Below are 17,483 nucleotides of genomic sequence, written 5' to 3' on the forward strand. Positions count from 1 at the left end.
CAACCATCCCATTTTCCATAGTTCAAGGTGCATTTAGGTACTTGGGTATCTGGATTTCCTCTAATCCTAGTACTTAATAGAGTTAGAGAAGCTTTCAAAAACTTGCAAAACTCCCCTTATCTCTGTCAGGACGTATTGCACTTTATAAAATGACTCTCCTTCCCAAAATCCTGTACGTACTTCAGAACACATCACTTATCCTGAAAACAAAAGATATTTTATCTTTTAACTCAGCACTTCGTTCCTTCCTGTGGCAGAATAAGAAACCCAGGATCTCTTTATTTAAATGAATGCTTCCTGTAGAGCAGGGGGGACTCTCGTTACCAGACATCCGCTTATACAATGTAGTGTTTCAGGCTAGGGTAGTAGTGGACTGGCTAACAAATGCTAACTATGTAACAAGTCTTGATCTTGAAAAAAATATAGCCCACCCACACTCCTTGGTGGCTCTATTACATTGTAATAACAATATAATCCCGCCCACACAAAAGAAAATAAAGTCTATTTATAACCTAATTCAGATGTGGAAAAAAATATGTTCTATGTTACATATCCAAGTTAGAGTCTCACAATACCTACCACTTCTAAACAATCCACAATTCCAAGCTGGGATACAATCCGCCCTTTTCACCAAATGGGAATCTCTGGGCCTCCTGAACATCTCCCAACTACTTGACTTTCCAAATAAATGTATCAACATCTTTGACTCTCTCAAAAAAGACTTCCACCTTCCTAATAAAAACTTTTTCGCTTATCTCCAAGCACGACATTTCGCCCTTAAACTAGTAAACGATTTTGGCTGGGAATGGTCCCTAGGTATACTCGAAAACTGGCTTTCACTAGCCAGGAATCGCTTCTTATCGATTTCTTATATATATCAAAGACTGATTTCTCTCAAAGGCCCAGAAATATTAGAAAATCTGCAGGCTAAGTGGACAGCAACACTATCGGAAGATTTAGGAGCGACTCCCGTAATAACTCTATCAATTCAAGCAATCGCATGTGCCACTCTCTCCGCTACGTGGAGGGAGACACATGTTAAGCTACTACATATGACGTACTTCTCCCCAGAGAAGGGAACTAAATGTCGAAGTGCTACCTTTAATAAATGCCAAAAATGTTCATATGCCTCGGCTAATCTTATCCACATGTTCTGGTACTGCCCAAAAATCAGGAATTGCTGGTTAAAGATACAATATTGGCTTATTAATTCAGTGGGAATATCCTCCCTCATATTTTCCCCTTTAAATATAATTTTTCCTCTGGAGGACTTAGGCCTCCCTCGAGATAAACTTAAAATAGTCACTTTGGCAATCCTTGCTGCTAGATATTTAATATTGAAGAAATGGAAATCGCGAGCAACCCCAAGTATATTAGAGGTAAAGAACTGTTTGAAGAAACAGTGTATAATAGAACAATTAGATACTAACCTACAGAATGATCAAGAGGTGAGGAGTTTCTTCTCCAAGTGGTCGAACTTTATTAAGGCTCTGTTCCCAAGGGAAATTAAACATTTGCTTTATCCCTTCAGAAATACGGAATTGGTTCTCTTGGGAATCTGGTAGTCTCTCGCAGTCAACAAATAAATTGATAAAGCTTTGGTCCTCCCTTTTTTTTCACTCTGTCTCTTCCTTTCTTTCCTCCTCTTCTCTTCCCTCCCCCCCCTTTTTTTTTTGTTTGTTTGTTTGTAAGTTTGTTCGTTTTTTGTTTGTTGTTTATGTTTTTTCTGCTTTTGCTTTATTTAATTCCCAGTTTTAATGGTTTAGGTTATATAAAATATATAAAATGGAAAAAAGGGGCATCAGGTAGACAGGTTAAAAGTGTTAAGTTGTTTAATCATTGAATGTTAAAACTAGGAACTTATTGTATACTTTACACTAGGCTTTGTCATTACAAGAGCTGATCTTGTTGTTTATTTTTTCTTTTCATATGAATTTAAGTTGTAACAAAACTCCTGATGCTTGTTAATAATAAAAACAAATTTAAAAAAAAGCAAAAACTAATATGATTTTAAAGAGAGCGGATAAAGGAGGAGCCATTGTGGCCCTTAATAAATCATATTACACTAATGAAATTAGACAACTACTTAATACTGATGGAGTATATAAAAAAATTCTCATGTAACCCTATTTTTGATAACCAAAGAGAGTTGAAACACGTATGTCAAGTACCGAATTTTAAGACCATATGTTGAAAATTCCAACTGTTTTCTACAAGATACAAGTGATTTCCTTAGAAAGATTGATGCATTGGTATTGGAATCTGATAAATATATACTGTTCAGCTTAGATGTAGAAAGTCTCTACACTTCAATAGCTCATAAAAGTGGAATTGGTGCCGTTTAAGCAGTATTAAGCTCTGAGAATAAATATTTAAAACAACATGTTGACTTTATATCACAACTATTAGAACTTATTCTTTACTGTAACTATTTCCTGTTTGAAGACGACTATTTCTTACAAACCCATGGAACTGCAATGGGATCCAACGTCGCCCCTAATTATGCTAATATTTTTATGAATATTTTTGAAGAGAGATTTATCTATACAAACCCGGGATTTCATCGGTATGGCGCCTGTTGGTGGGGCTATATCGATGATATCTTTGGGGTTTGGAGGGGTGATGTTGGATCCCTTTGTGATTTTGTCAATTAATTGAACTGTGCCACTGGTAGCATTAAATTTAAACTCACATGGAGCGAGGATAACATCTCATTTCTTGACACTAAGATTATTAAAAATGGGCACACACTATTGGCTGATTTATACCGAAAAAACACTGATAGAAATAGCTTCTTCATTTTAATAGTGCCCACCCTCCTTCTCTACTCAGGGCCCTTCCCCGTAGCCAATTCCTTAGAGCACGTAGAATTGTTTCGGACGAAGGTGTCCTAGATCTAAGACTTAAAGAAATGAGTAACAGATTCTTAAATAGAGGTTACCCACCTGCATTAATTGATAGAGAATTGCAATATGCTAGGTCTTTATCTAGAGAAACACTGTTGAGAAGAAAGAATGAAAAGTCAATAAATGATCCTCGTATTATTTTTGTATCAGAATATGATTCACAATTAGCTGATATACAAAAAAATCGTTAAAAAGCATTGGCCAATCTTAGCTGAATGTAATCCTGAGATTAAAGAATTTAAATCTCCCCCTATACCAGCTTATAAACAAGGCTTGAGCTTAAGGAAACAACTGATTAAGGCTGATATTGGCTCTAGTAAGTCTGTTATACAAACAGTAATAGGTAGCAAAAAAGAAGGATGCTACCCATGTCTTAATTGCACTTGCTGTAACAATATGTCTAAAGGCCCATTTTTCTATCATCCGACAACAGGGAAAAAATTCAGTATTAAAGGCTACCATTCTTGCTATACCCAATTCGTTGTATATATGATCAAATGCCCATGTGGGCGTGGCTACATCGGAGAGACAACTAGAAATATCAAAGACAGAATCATTAAGCACAAAAGTAGTATCAGGACAGGCAATAAGAAAGCTCCAGTTGCACATCACTTTATTAAAATGGGTCACCAAATTAATGAATTAAGATTCCAAATTATTGAATGTGTATTTAGACCTCGCAGAGGGGGTAATAAAGAGCAGCTGTTGAAACAGCGTGAAGCATTTTGGATTTTCAAATTAGGAACCCTTGAACCTAATGGTCTCAATAGAGATTGGGACCTTTCTATCTATTTATGAAAAAGAAAAGGAAAAATCTTTTCTATGAAATTTATGTTTTTCTCTTTTTTTAAGTTGTGGATAAATGTTTATATATTGCACAATGTTGTTAAATTAAGGTAAATAACTTGGTATTCTAAACAGTTAGGAGATTTGTTATATTGCAATATTGTTTTTAATAATATACTATACCACTTTGATACTTTGAAACCTATAGGGTTAATGTTTATAATCTGCAGTTTGGCGCCACCTAGTGGTATATGTCTATATATATAGAGAAAATCATTTCACCTGTATGCATGATTAAGGAAGTTTATTCCGAAACTTCGCTACCTGTCTCTGTGTAAAGCCTAATAAATTTTTATTCTGCTGTCACTCATCTGTGGATTCTTGAATATATTGCTTTGAGTGAGGCTCTCGAGTGACTTTGCAGACTCCTGACCGCTGTAGTGCTTGACTGAACATTGTTTGTCTCTTATCAATGGCCGGCCACCAAACATGACCCCTAGCCTTCTGTTTCATTCTGACAATGCCTGGGTGTCCTTCATGAAGGAGTTTTAAAATAGCTTGCCGTAGCCTGTTAGGAACCAGAACTCTCTCACCCCATAAAATACATCCATTTCTGAGTGTGAGTTCCTTCACTCGTAGTATGTATGCTCGCTGCACATCACAGCCAGTTCTTGGCCAGCCATCTCTCAAATACTTTGCCAGAAGTTGTAATTCAGTACCACAAGCTGATTCCTTTGCAATTTGTTTGGCATGTACTATACCCGTAAAACACACACACTTGGAAGGCTTTCTTGAACAACTGGTGAGGAATTCATTAGTGGAAGCCTGGACATGGCATCAGCATTGCCATGGGAATCATGGGCCCGGTATTTGATGGAGTAATGATATGCTCCCAAAGTTAGAGCATACCTTTGCAATCTAGCCGCTGTAGTGGTTGAAATTCTTTTCCTTGGATTAAAGATGGTCAGCAGTGGCTTATGGTCAGTTAAAAGAGTAAATTGTCTACCATAAATATAGTTATGGAACTGTCAGGGTTTTTTCCCTGTTGTGTTTGCCATGTGCTGCTGGCAGCCATTTTACTCACTTCTCTTCCTGACTATGGTGCATTGTGGGGGATGCTGCTCACTTCCTGCACTTCCTTTTATGGCCAGACTGGTGTGCATCATCCATGTGAGACAGGATGCAGACTCAGAATTGTGATGTCATCACTTATTATTTAAAGGGCCTCTGTTCAGTATGCTTTGCCTTTGCGTTGTCTCAGACCTGTTTGTGAGAGTTCCTGTGTATTACCTGGCTGCCTGACGTCCTTCCTGGTTCCTGATCCCTGGCTTATTCCTGATACTGCTGTTTTCCTTGTTCCTGATTCCGGCTCGTCTGATTATTCGCTTTGGCTCCTGACTCGGCTCGTCTGACTACCAGCTCTGGTTTTGACTCCTGGCTTGTTATTTGACTTGTGGACTTTTTATTATTTTTTTGTTATTAATAAAGGTGTGATTATTTTTGCATTTCTCGTCTCAGTCCGATGTTACAATGGCCAATGCTTCCTTGTCTAATTGGGAATAGTTCTTCTCTGCTATCGTTAGAGAACGGGAAGCAAAGGCTACCGGTCGGTCTGTCCCATCTGGCATTGTGTGTGACAAGACAGCCCCTAAATCATAAGGTGAAGCATCACATGCTATCATGAGTGGTTTCTGAAAATCATAGTGCATTAACATGCGGGAAAACAGGAGTAGGTTCTTGGATCCCTGGAAGGCTTGATTGCATTCACTGCTCCACAACCAGGGTCGATTTGTCTCAAGAAGCTGAAGTAGTGGGTGTAATGTATGGGCTAGCTGGGTAAGAAAACTGTGGTAATAGTTAAGGAGACCAAGGTATGATCGTAGTTGTGATGCATTCTGTGGTATAGGAGCTTCTTGCAAGGCCTTGACTTTGTCATCAGCAGTGTGTAGACCATGACAATCTATAACATGGCCACAAAATTCTAATTTGTCACGCATGAAAGCACACTTCTCCAAGTTGACCTTCAACCCGTAGGTCATTAGCCGCTGCAGTACCCTCTCTACATTGTGTCGATGTTCTTCCTCCGTCCTGCCCGTGATTAACATGTCATCTAAAAGGCATTGGACATGAGGTAGTCCATTTAACAGTTCTTCCATGGTGCGTTGCCAGATGGCTGGTGCAGGAGCAATACCAAAGACCATACGATTATATTGAAATAAACCACGGTGAGTATTGATGGTGAGTAACCTGCGGAAATCTGGATGTACTTCAAGTTGAAGGTAAGCATTTTTTAAATCAATCTTTGTGAAATGTTGTCCCCCAGCTAAGTTAGCAAAATTCTCTTCTGTCCTGGGTAATGGATACTTATCCACTGCTAACTGTTCATTCAACACCATCCTAAAGTCTCCACATATTCGGATCTGTCCATCTTTCTTTCTTACCGGTACAATAGGAGAAGCCCACTCACTACGATGCACTGGGGTTATAATCTTTAACTCTTCTAACCTCCTCAGTTCAGCATCAACTCCTGCCCTTAAAGCAAATGGCACAGTTTGTGCTTTGAAAAACTTTGGCCTTGCTCCAGGTTTTAACTGTAACCGTACCCTTTTGTTCTTAACTTTTCCCTGAACATTTTCAAACACTGGGGCATATTTGGTCTTAATGTTCTGAATCCACTGGGCACGTTCAACTCCAATATGATGAACTTCACTGTTTTTGAGGCTCTCAGGCAAGCCAAGGGCCCGTATCCAGTCACTTCCATAAAGAGGTGGGCCACCTGATTTTAGTATATATAGTGTAAGATTGGCAGTTTTACTGTTTGTACACACAGATACAGATGCACACCCCAGTGGCATCAAGACATCAGTGGAGTATGTTTGTAGCTTCAAGGTAGTGGGGTGCAGCAATACTGGAATTTTCAGCTGTTTCCAATCTTTAATTGTCATAACTGAAACTGCAGCACCAGTATCTAAGTCCATAGTCAAATCTTTTCTGTATGTCTGTCAAAAGCACTGAGATAAGGGGGCAGTCTGCAGAGCCTTAGATACAAGGTAATCACAGAGGTAAAACATATATTAATATAACTGTGCTGGTTATGCAAAACTGGGGGATGGGTAATAAAGGGATTATCTATCTTTTTAAACAATAAAAATTCTGGTGTTGACTGTCCCTTTAAATCTGCATTCAGAAGCTACTTGATCCTGTGCTCCCCATCTGTAACAGTTAATAGGCGATGCTGCTTTTGCTGAATATTTACTGGCTGGTTTAGTCTGTTGCTTGACATTAGAGAAAAATACCTGTTCTTCCTTAGTGTGGGAATGCGTCTGCAGTAAACTAGTGTCTTGTGTGGGCTGTTCCAAAACAGAAGCAATCTCTAGTGCTTTATGGAAGGTCAGGCTCTACTCTGTCAAAAGTCGCCTTTGAATAGATTCTGTATTGATACCAATAACAAACTGATCTCTAAGGGCCATATTCAGATATTCCCCAAAAGTACAGGTGCTGGCCAATGTCTTTAAACTGATTGCAAATGTAGATACAGTCTCTTGTACCCCTTGGCGCCTGCTATAAAACTTGAACCGCTCAGCAATCTCTAATGGCCGTGGTTGGAAATGTTGTGTTAAGATCTGTATTATTTCAGACAAAGACTTGGTGGCTGGCTTTTCTGGGTGTTGCAGATCTTTTAGAATCTCATATGTTTTAGCACCAATAGTTGTCAGACAGACAGCAACAGACTTACCGCTAGATTTAGAGTTCTGCAGCCAAAGGGGTGCGTTAGCTACGCGTGCTTTTTCCCCCCCGCACCTTTTAAATACCACTGGTATTTAGAGTTCACAGAAGGGCTACGTTAGGCTCCAAAAAGGGAGCGTATAGCATAATTTACCGCCACTGCAACTCTAAATACCAGCGGTGCTTACGGACGCAGCCAGCTTAAAAAACGTGCTCGTGCACGATTCCTCCATAGGAAACAATGGGGCCGTTTGAGTTGGAAAAAAAACTAACACCTGCAAAAAAGCAGCGTTCAGCTCCTAACGCAGCCCCATTATTTCCTATGGGGAAACACTTCCTAATTCTGCACCTAACACCCTAACATGTACCCCGAGTCTAAACACCCCTAGCCTTACACTTATTAACCCCTAATCTGCCGCCCCCACTATCGCTGACCCTGCATATTATTATTAACCCCTAATCTGCCGCTCCGTACACTGCAGCAACCTACATTATCCCTATGTACCCCTAATCTGCTGCCCCTAACACCGCTGACCGCTATATTATATTTATTAACCCTAATCTGCCGCCCCCAACGTCGCCGCCACCTACCTACAATTATTAACCCCTAATCTGCCGACCAGACCTCACCGCTACTATAATAAATGTATTAACCCCTAAAGCTAAGTCTAACCCTAACACTAACACCCCCTTAAGTTAAATATAATATAAATCTAACGAAATAAAATAAATCTTATTAAATAAATTAATGCTATTTAAAGCTAAATACTTACCTGTAAAATAAACCCTAATATAGCTACAATATAAATTATAATTATATTGTAGCTATTTTAGGATTAATATTTATTTTACAGGCAACTTTGTATTTATTTTAACTGGTGGGTTGTATGTTGGGGGGGTAATGTATGTTTTTTTTTACAGGCAAAAGAGCAGAATTCTTTGGGGCATGCCCCGCAAAAGGCCCTTTGAAGAACTGGTAAGGTAAAAGAGCTTTTCAATTTTTAGTTTAGAATAGGGTAGGGCATTTTTTTATTTTGGGGGGCTTTGTTATTTTATTAGGGGGCTTAGAGTAGGTGTAATTAGATTAAAAATGTTGTAATATTTTTATAATGTTTGTAAATATTTTTTTATTTTTGTAACTTAGTTCTTTTTTTATTTTTTTGTAACTTAGTTCTTTTTTTATTTTTTGTACTTTAGTTAGTGTATTTATTTGTATTTAATTTATTTATTGATAGTGTAGTGTTAGGTTTAATTGTAGATAATTGTAGGTATTTTATTTAATTAATTTATTGATAGTGTAGTGTTAGGTTTAATTGTAGATAATTGTAGGTATTTTATTTAATTAATTTATTGATAGTGTAGTGTTAGGTTTAATTGTAACTTAGGTTAGGATTTATTTTACAGGTAATTTTGTAATTATTTTAACTAGGTAGCTATTAAATAGTTATTAACTATTTAATAGCTATTGTACCTGGTTAAAATAAATACAAAGTTGCCTGTAAAATAAATATTAATCCTAAAATAGCTACAATATAATTATAATTTATATTGTAGCTATATTAGGGTTTACTTTACAGGTAAGTATTTAGCTTTAAATAGGAATAATTTATTTAATAAGAAATAATTTATTTTGTTAAATAAAAATTATATTTAACTTAGGGGGGTGTTAGGGTTAGACTTAGCGGTGAGGTCAAGGTCGGCAGATTAGGGGTTAATACTTGAAGTTAGGTGTCGGCGATGTTAGGGAGGGCAGATTAGGGGTTAATACTATTTATTATAGGTTATTGAGGCGGGAGTGAGGCGGATTAAGGGTTAATAACTTTATTATAGTAGCGGTGAGGTCCGGTTGGCAGATTAGGGGTTAATAATTGTAGGTAGGTGGCGGCGATGTTGGGGGCGGCAGATTAGGGGTTAATAAATATAATGTAGGGGTCGGCGGTGTTAGGGGCAGCAGATTAGGGGTACATAGGGATAATGTAGGTTGCGGTGGTGTGCGGTCGGCAGATTAGGGGTTAAAAATTTTTATTAGAGTGGCGGCGATATGGGGGGGCCTCGGTTTAGGGGTACATAGGTAGTTTATGGGTGTTAGTGTACTTTAGAGCACAGTAGTTAAGAGCTTTATGAACAGGCGTTAGCCCAGAAAGCTCTTAACTCCTGGCTTTTCTCTGCGGCTGGAGTCTAGTCGTTAGATTTCTAATGCTCACTTCAGCCAAGACTCTAAATACCAGCGTTAGAAAGATCCCATTGAAAAGATAGGATACGCAAATGGCGTAGGGGGATCTGCGGTATGGAAAAGTCACGGCTGGAAAGTGAGCGTTAGACCCTTTCCTGACTGACTCTAAATACCAGCGGTAGCCCAAAACCAGCGTTAGGAGCCCCTAACGCTGGTTTTGACGGCTAACGCAGAACTCTAAATCTAGGCGTAAGTATCTCCAATGTCATTGGCAAGTAAATACTGCTGTAGCCTTTCAGTCCAGGAAACCCAGTTATCTGTGTCAGGGTCAAATTCTTTCAATGTGCCAAATATAGCCATTATAGCGTGAGTTTGTGGTAGTATACTCATCGCCAGATGTAATGTCCTTACATAGCAAACATTAACTCTTTATATGAATGATGCACTTGCAACTTCTAAATGTAAACTGGCACTTTATTTACTGGATTACATAACAAGGTGCTCCTGTAGATTTGCACACAGTAATATGGATAGATACACATATATAGTCCTTTATAATGATTGGCTGCTGCACTCCTTATATTAGCAGTCCTGTACACTGTGTATGCAGCACTATAGTAATCCAGGGTGACTGTATAACTGTAATATAACTTATAATGTGTAACTGAAAGTTCTTACTCTTCCTGACTGGCTCTGCAGTGATCTGTAGCTGACATTACACTTATTATTATTATTATTATTATTAGCACTTGTCTGATCCTGAGGTTCAGTCCTTGTACTTTATAACTGCGTCACAAAACTGTCACAAGATGGCTTCTCTGAACTGTTCTGATTCTAAGCACAGCCCACTTGATGACATCATCTTTGTATGGAAGCCTCAATGTGCCATCTAACCAAACCAGGAAGTAAGCACAACACTACATCATATACACATACACACATACAAACAAACACATAAGCACACCCTTACACAGGTATATACACATACACATGCACACATACAAACACACACACATATATATTTACATACACACGCAGAAGCACACCCTTATACAAGTATACATGCACACATAAAACAAACACACACACATATTTACATACACACACAGAAGCACACCATTACACAGGTATATACACATGCACACATATCCATACACATACATATATTTACATACACATGCAGAAGCACACCCTTACACAGGTATATACACATACACACATATATTTACATAGACACGCAGAAGCACACCCTTACACAGATATATACACATACACACAAACCCACCACACACACACACACACATACACACACATATTTACATAGACACGCAGAAGCACACCCTTACACAGGTATATACACATACACATGCACACATACAACCAAACACACACATATATTTACATAAACACACAGAAGCACGTCCTTACACAGGTATATACACACACACACACACACATAACACCACACACATATTTACATACACACACAGAAGCACACCCTTACACAGGTATATACACATGCACACATACATACAAACAAACACACACAGACACATATATTTACATACAAACGCAGAAGCACACCCTTACATAGCTATATACACCTACACATGCACACATACAAACACACACATATATTTACATAGCTATATACACCTACACATGCACACATACACACACACACATATATTTACATATACACGCAGAAGCACACCCTTACACAGGTAGGTATATATATATATATATATATTAGATACAAGCGAAATGTCGAAAGAAGTTCAGCGCTGCAAACACATGGAATACAATGTTACTATGTCAAATACACTAAATGTCTTTCCAATATGATAGACAATTGTTCTGTCTATCCCACTGGTTCTATATGAACCGATTTAAGACAAAGTCCGGTGGATATAATAGTTCGACAATAGTGGTGCAATGATTAGAAATGATAATACTAGATGGAACTCAAAATTCAACAATTGCAACAATGATGCTGGGGGATAAATGGTATACCCTTACCAGAGGGTACCTCAATCTTATGAGGTAATGTCAGCGCGTCAGTTTGGATCCTCTCCAGTCTTTCTTTGGACTTTCCTCCTGTGTATGAGAAGATCCAGGTCTTTATATTCGTGCCGACTTGTGTATGGTGCTTTCAATCTGAGAACCTCCTTGTTCTTTATATCACTGGCTTGGTATCTCCTTGTAGTATGGTCGTTCCGTCTGGACCTTGGCTCTCACCGTATTATAGGGATAAAGCAAAAAAAAAGGAAAAGCACATAGCGTGATACTGTATAATAAAATTTATTACATACAAGAATGAGATAAGAAATGCACTCACATTCAGCAACCTCAATCCTTATGAGGTAAGAAAGAAGTTGTACATATATTTTTATACACCTTACACAGGTGTTGCTATGCCCAGTATCGTTATAGTTCACTTGATGGTGGTTAATATTGCACTCTGTGTGGGCTGTTAGAGTACATAACAGTAGTGATAAAATAGGATACTGGTGGTTGATGGGGTCTGTCGCCAGGTATCGTGACAGTTCACTTGGTGTTGATTTGCACTTGATTCAGTGTGGACTGTTCAAGTTGAGAACAATAATGATAAATTGGGATATTAGAGCTTGATATGACCCGTTGCTGATAGAGTTACAGCAGCTATGGTCTCCGATATGCAATAAGGAGACTGATCGAGAATTCTCGAAAAAAAGTGAGACAACTAGAAAGAAAAAATTTATTACAAGGTAAATCAAAAAACAACTCTGATAAATCCCAAAAGATCTCATTGATCACAACATACAATGAAGCGGCTCCAGAGATTAAAAAGATCCTAAGAAAATTTTGGCCGATACTACAGCAGGACAAACTCTTGAAAAATGCCATCGGTCCAGCACCAAAAATAATCTTTAGGAAAAATCTAAATTTTAAACAAATGCTGGCCCCCACTCAAATTAAAAAGAAGTCTGGAGAAAATTGGCTAACAGCAAAAAGCAAAGGTTTTTTCAAATGTAACCGCCTGAATTGCAAGGGATGTGAACATGCTTATGACCCAAAGAAACCCACTAAAGTAGTACAGTCTCATTCATTTCCACATAAGAAATGCAATATCAACAGACTCACTAACTGCAAAACCTCTTTTGTGGTATATCTATTGGAATGTCCATGTAAACTCCAGTATATCGGACGCACGAAAAGGACTTACAAAACTCGCCTATTGGAACATCTGAAAAACATAGAAGAAGGGTATAAAGACCATAGCCTATCCAGACATTTCAAGCATTTCCATCAACAAAACCCTGCACTTCTAAAGGGCACTATTCTTGAACAGGTTTTTGCCCCAGATAGAGGGGGGGACAGATTCCAAAAACTAAGACAAAGAGAATCATACTGGATACACTATATGGGCACTATGACCCCAAGGGGTATGAATGAAGATTTAGATCTAGCTGCTTTCTTATAAACAGTAACATTAATCACACTTTAAACCAGTATTCTCTCAACACAAAACAATCATACTTTTTACTAGTAACTTTATGCTGTCCATATCTCTCTAGGGGTCATATCCCGATTATTATCTTTTCTTGATCCATTTGGCAGCACATTTTTATCTTTTAGCACACAAATACTGCAATTATGGTATTTATTTTTAGGGTTGGGCAAGGGGGATAGGTATAGTATAACATAATATACACTCCCCATAAGTCAAAAATTTCCTAATATCCCCTTCTTCAATTCTCGGCAAGTGGTCATTCTCAAGTTTCTGTTTGATAGAACATTCCTCCAATCACTCTACCAGAGGCATTTGCAAAATAGGGGGGTGAAAAAGTACAAGTAGAATAAGTTTTTATACAGACTTAAACATGAATCGGGCAGCCGGCCACTAGAATTTAATTTCTATTTTAATTTTAGCAAACCCCCATAGTAACTACTAAAACCCATGATTATGGTTTTTGATATATATACTCACATCTGTCTGAAAGAAAATGAATAAATCTCTATTAGCAATTTACACCACAAGCCCTTTTTAGCGTATCACATTTCATTTATGTCTTTACTTATAAGACGTAGGACATAATCTTTTCAAGGGGATATTACACACCAACAATAAAATTTATTTTCCCTTTCGCTACCCAGTTGAAAAATACAAGTTTATTTTATCAATGAAGTGCGCACACTTACGGAATTCATATACACAAAATAGGTTTCCAAGACAACACGTGAGTCTCTGTCACGCCGCAGCCGCAATCGCTATGACGTACAACGTCAGACGGATCAAAGACGCCCACCCATAGCACTTTAAATTTCAGCCACTTCTGCAAACAAGCCACAAACTCCCTCTGATGAAGAAGCATCTTGCACGCTTCGAAACGCGTAAGGATTACATTTTTTGAGAGTGGCTTTGTTCTTTGTTTCCGAAGCGGCTGACATCTGCACAGTGACTCACAGCGGTCCTTGACGATACTCACACAGCTCGTCCATTTGACCGGCACCTGAGGCACGTCCTAGAGTGCTTTTTCTCCACTACTTACATACCAGTAGATGGAGTTTTGATTCTTTGCTTTTTTATTTGGCATTTTATTCTCACTCACATACACATACATCTAATGCAATACATACCTAGCCACTGATTTGGCTATCGAAGTTGCACGCACTGACCTGCCTACTTAATTACCGGATAGGTTCTGACAAATCAGCAGCATTTACCTACTTCATATAATAGGCTCTGATACATTCCATTTTTTCCGGTTTCACTTTGCCGGTTTGACTGGTTAACACAGCATTGACCAATGTTATAAATCAGAGGGAAAGGCTCTCTGTCTCTATACAGTCTCCTTATTGCATATCGGAGACCATAGCTGCTGTAACTCTATCAGCAACGGGTCATATCAAGCTCTAATATCCCAATTTATCATTATTGTTCTCAACTTGAACAGTCCACACTGAATCAAGTGCAAATCAACACCAAGTGAACTGTCACGATACCTGGCGACAGACCCCATCAACCACCAGTATCCTATTTTATCACTACTGTTATGTACTCTAACAGCCCACACAGAGTGCAATATTAACCACCATCAAGTGAACTATAACGATACTGGGCATAGCAACACCTGTGTAAGGTGTATAAAAATATATGTACAACTTCTTTCTTACCTCATAAGGATTGAGGTTGCTGAATGTGAGTGCATTTCTTATCTCATTCTTGTATGTAATAAATTTTATTATACAGTATCACGCTATGTGCTTTTCCTTTTTTTTTGCTTTATCCCTATAATACGGTGAGAGCCAAGGTCCAGACGGAACGACCATACTACAAGGAGATACCAAGCCAGTGATATAAAGAACAAGGAGGTTCTCAGATTGAAAGCACCATACACAAGTCGGCACGAATATAAAGACCTGGATCTTCTCATACACAGGAGGAAAGTCCAAAGAAAGACTGGAGAGGATCCAAACTGACGCGCTGACATTACCTCATAAGATTGAGGTACCCTCTGGTAAGGGTATACCATTTATCCCCCAGCATCATTGTTGCAATTGTTGAATTTTGAGTTCCATCTAGTATTATCATTTCTAATCATTGCACCACTATTGTCGAACTATTATATCCACCGGACTTTGTCTTAAATCGGTTCATATAGAACCAGTGGGATAGACAGAACAATTGTCTATCATATTGGAAAGACATTTAGTGTATTTGACATAGTAACATTGTATTCCATGTGTTTGCAGCGCTGAACTTCTTTCGACATTTCGCTTGTATCTAATTTTTTTTTTCCAGTGTTAGGGGTACACTGTATCGTACTTGTTCAAGCAGCTCAAATACCTACACCAATCAAACTCACAGAGTACATATACATCTCACCTGTATATACCGCACTGCTAGGTGTAGAAATCTATTCACACATTTTCAGTAATATTCCAACTACCTTTTGGTGGAACAACTGAGCGCTGATCCCTTCTTTATATTTCTCATCAAATCCACCACCTTCGAGTGGTGTACCCTAATCAGCAGCTCGTTGAAACACTTACAGGTAAATTAAACAACGACTAATAATTATGAATTCCAATAACTTCGAATTTGGAAACTACTTTGACCCACTTACTAAAGTTAAAAAACTATCGTTCAATTTGGACGATGAAAGTCAATTGATAATAGAACAAAATGCTAATCCCAAAGAAATTTTCGAAAACTTAGAGAAATTAAGTAAAAAACAACTAACACACTGGTACGACAATTTGAACATAGAAAGATACCTTAAATATAAGATAGTCCCCAAAGGCTTAAAACTTTACAAATCGTCCATTTTTGATCCTGAGGACGTAGAGTATCTCTCTGAATGGGATACAGCATTGGAGGAGTGTTCTATCACTCTAATAAAAATTGCCTCCAAATACCGTAATTACAAAATAGGGAATATCACGGAAGAGATAAAAGAACTAAAAAGTAGTTTGGAAAAATTCAAAGGGGACCCAGGGGTAAAAGAACTAGATGACATTAATAAAGAAAAAATCTCTCGCTTCGAAACCACCCTAGAAGCAAAAAAAAGAAAAAAAATTTTGAGAGACTATTTAGACATGCAAGAGGGGGAAGAGTCCAGGGGTCCTGACGGGGAAGAGAATATATGGGAAGACATTACGTCTGTAGAAACATCAGGTAATGATAATCCCGCAACAAACACCCAGGTTACACCACATTCTAATAATAACCAAAACCGTAAGGGTACCAGACAAATTAATTTTAAACTCCCTACAAAAGGCATAAAAAGAAAAGATAGCACCAAAGCTTCTACAAATCATTTTAAATATAACACTCGCACAAACAGTACTAATTCAGATACCTTTCATTCCAATGGAAAGCGGCGAGATCAATATCCCAATAAAAATAAAACCAAAGATAATTTTCAATACCCACCGAAACAAACTACATGGAACCCCAATAATCAGAATGGAAAACAAAGGGGACAGATCAGCAACATGGACCACACATATAATAAACATCACTATCAAAATGTAGACAATAAGAAAGAAACTACATATCAACAATACCAAAACCAGAAACATAGATACCAGACAAATCCTGAACGTGACTGGAGAAATTCAAATCCAGGGCCGAGTGGGTATACCACACACAGACAAGAAGATAACATGTATAGAACATATAATAACGGAGAATACAAACGGAATTTTTTAGAGGAAGAATGGACAGGCTACCATCATCCACAAACCAGACAAAATACTACAGAGATACCAAAAAGAAACAGGATAGAATCCACAAATTACGAAGTAAATCTCAGACCACAATGGTCCAGGGACCAAAACAGAAAAAGAAAAGGACCAGAAGAGGACGAAGAGGAAGAGGGCTGGTGGAATCCAGAAGGAAGAAACGAAGTGCCGAGAACCCCAAAGAGAGGAAAACAGGAGAGGGATTTCTAAAAATATTTAACCTCTCCAGTAGTAACTTCTCTAATATACAACTAGAAATATTATCCAAAGGCCTCAGTTTCGCACCTACAAGAGGCCCAAATCCATTTACCTTGTTTATTGACTTCAATAAGTTTATCCGCAAACTCACCCTCTGTAGACACTTTGAAAAAATCAAAGTAAAGGACAACATGAATGCGGGAGAACAACTAGAAGAAATGGACTACGAAACACTTAACATTCTGGAGGAATTATACTCCAATATTGATAATAACCCAGAAGATGCTATTATCAACACGAACAATAACTCTAATCTTAAACCCTCATCCATTTTCTATCCGACACAATCCAAAGGAAACTTCATTCCTACATTTAATGATCTAGTAACCAAAGAACTAGACAACCTCTGTACAAACTTCAAAATCAGACATGATAATTTATGTAAAAAAGAAAAAGAGGCTCTA

Source organism: Bombina bombina, chromosome 4 (assembly GCF_027579735.1).
Source record: "Bombina bombina isolate aBomBom1 chromosome 4, aBomBom1.pri, whole genome shotgun sequence".
In the NCBI taxonomy this organism is placed as follows: Eukaryota; Metazoa; Chordata; class Amphibia; order Anura; family Bombinatoridae; genus Bombina; species Bombina bombina.